We start from the raw sequence: 3,364 nt of genomic DNA, 5'->3' as shown, positions 1-3,364 counted from the left end.
GAACAGACATGAAAGCGTACATACGAACTATATAGGAATTTCCTGTACAAACCGGAAGTCTCGTTATTTCAATTCAAAATTATTTTCTTGAAATGTGTGAGAAAATGACCGGATCATGAAATAAGTTAGATAAATGACTCTATTTCTGATGAAAAGTATGATGTACAGTGGCACGACAATAGTACTAATTTGAAATGGAGAGCATATATTTTAACTCATTTAAATTAAAAACTGCATCCCAGCATTGTCAAGACGTCACAATAAATAAATGCTCGTTTTTTACTAATTAGTTTTTATCATATATTTTGTTGGTGTGGATCTGTGTTTTTGCTTCTTCATTTGTTACTGCAATTGCGATTTTATTGTTAAAGAAAACGTTTATTTTCTCCATCAAATGACTTCGTGGACCGTGAAAAAATTTGTTGGTTTCTCATTCTCAGTTTAACATCCCAAGGCAAGTAATTACATATACATTATTTTCAAAAAAAATTTTATTATATAAAAATACATAACTAATATTAAAACAGCCATAAAATTATGTAAGTCTAATGCTCGTTTTTACTTTTAATTAATTTATTAAAATTTTTATACTAATTCGTAAACGGTTTGTAGAAAGTACAACCAACTAATAAATAACTTATATAATTTCAAATATATAGGTTACATTTTTAAAATATAACATAACATTTCATTATTGTAAGGTTTATTTTTTATTTATTTTTAATAGTAATGATATGTAAAAACTATGATTATAAATCAAATGATTTTAAATCCTAGTATAAGATAATATACAATTTAATTTCTTAGAAATTATAATTTAACAATTATTTTAATATTTTAATTTATGCAAGATGGTTTATTTTAGATAATAACAAACACAAATTAATCATTCAGAGATATATTAAATAAGAGAAACTTTTCAAATTCATTGAAAATCAATTTAAAATTATTATATTTTAAAATTTTTTGTTGCTGCAGAAAAAAAATTATTTCATATATTATACCAGGCATGGGCAAATGCGGCTCTTTTTCAGTTACATGCGGCTATTGCTGAAAGTGTTAATTTCTGTTTTTTATTATTATTTTTGTAATATCATTTTTATAATTTTGTGAAAATATGTTTATTAAAAAAATTCTATATTTGTTTTATATTATATTTATAACATATAATAAAATCGCGCGCCTTACATAATCCGCCACAACAATATAGAACTGCTGCTCCTATGCATTTTGCAAAACCTACATTTCGGCTCTCACTGAACTCTTGCTTGCCCACCCCTGTATTATACAGTTATTGATATCATTACAAAGAAGCTGAAACATGTTTATATATTTCACCATATACAAAATTAGAAAATAAACTTGTTTGATGAAAATGGTAATTACTGCAGCTTACCAAGAAGTGCACCTGCAATCCGAGCAGCATAATCTACTTACCCAACTAATCATTATAAAAATGTATTTATTTTCAAACAACTTTTCGGATGTGTGGCTAATTACAAGAAAAGTAATAATTTTATTTCAATAATAAATTTTTATTATCCGGGTAGAGGGGGGCGCTCCGTTCGTCATGGCGTCTGGTGAGATTTTCATTGCACCTTGTTTCGTCGAAAAATATTCTACCCATTTCACTTTTTCTCTTTATGTCTCAACACTGTTTGATTTAAAATTGACTCAATTACTACTACTGATGTCCGATATCGAGCCGAACCCAGGTCCTCTTCAAAAAACTCCAACGAAAAGAGGTAGACTACCAGCAAACCGAACTACACAATCTTCTTCTAATACAAAATCAACTGAAAGTGAAAGCAATTTGATTACCGAGTATACTCAACCACAAAGAGTGGAATCGACTACTCCGGTAAGTGAAAACTCTACTTTGAATCCTTTATGTGCAACTTTAAATATGGAACTATCGGACACTACAACTGCACTTCCTTGGACGAAGCTAGTCGATTTGATTACTTCTAGTAACGAAAAAATAGAAAATCAATTTTCTGTAATCCGTAAAGAAATTATTACTTTCCATAATGAAATTAGTGACTATACTAGTAAACTTCAGACTATTAGAGATAGAAATGATAATCTTGAATCTGAAATTACAAAATTAAGAAAAGAAAATGAGTTTCTCCAGTTTAAGATTGATGCACTGCATAATAAATTAAATAATAATAATTTAATAATATATGATTACTCGAAAACATTTGCTGACGGGAATGAAGAGGACATATTGAATTCCTTGAATCATTCATTAAATATTCCATGCAAAATGAAAGAAGAAATTAAATTAATTCACAATATTCCTAACTCAAAAATCAATATCTTATGCTTGACTTTAAAATCTGATCAATTGCGAAATCAAATTATGATCACCTTCAATAAACGAAAACAAAATAAATCGTTGGGACCATGGTAAAATTTAAACATGTCTGTAAATTTGGTTGTTAATTCTCGTAAGAGAAGAAAAGCTTTATTACCTTACTACATTGATCTAAAAAAACGAAATACACAGGTTAAATTACGAGACGATTTACTCCTAATCAAACAGAAAAAAGTAACTTATAGTTTTTCAATAAATCAGCTGGTATATGCAGAGAATTTTTTAGACTATACGACTTGAATAGTTTCGATAATCATCAATCTTCAATAATACTTAATAATGAAACTGATTATAATAAATATCAAGAAAAATCTTACCTAAACATAATAAATTGGAACTGTAATGGCTTATTGAAAAAATTGATAGTATTGAATTTAGTTATTTATTACATAATACTGATATAATGGGACTAACGGAAACCTGGTTGACTTCGTCACAGGAAGGATTAAAAAATAAATACATTTAATATAGTGATATATCAACCGTGGCGCATAAATCAGTTGGCCCTGGTCGTCCGTACGGTGGTTTAAGCTTACCCATTAAGAAAAATATAGGAGTAATTAAAAATATACAGAAATTTGATAACTGTATAGCAGTCTCAATCCAAATTACCAATTCAGACTTTCATTTTTTGGTAAACAGATCGATAGCCATTATATTAATTTATATCCCTCCAGATCAACTTCAGATTTTAAATGACGTCTTTAAATTCATTGAACAATCGAAAATCATTACTCCTTATGTTATAATTATAGGCGATTTAAATGCGAGAATTGCAGAACAAATGGATATGGAATATAAGGGACCCAATTTATTAATCCAAAACACTCTTAAATCAAAAGATAAAAAATATAACAAAACAGGATTTCAACTACTAGAATATATGGATCAATTACAACTTTATATACTGAATGGTAGAATTAAAAATGATTATTTGTCTGAATTTACTTGTCTGACTAACTCTGGCTGTTCAACAATAGATTT

The sequence above is a fragment of the Centruroides vittatus genome, unplaced genomic scaffold (assembly GCF_030686945.1).
Source record: "Centruroides vittatus isolate TY-2023 unplaced genomic scaffold, ASM3068694v2 contig_628, whole genome shotgun sequence".
Taxonomy (NCBI): Eukaryota; Metazoa; Arthropoda; class Arachnida; order Scorpiones; family Buthidae; genus Centruroides; species Centruroides vittatus.
This window is presented reverse-complemented; position numbering follows the sequence as displayed.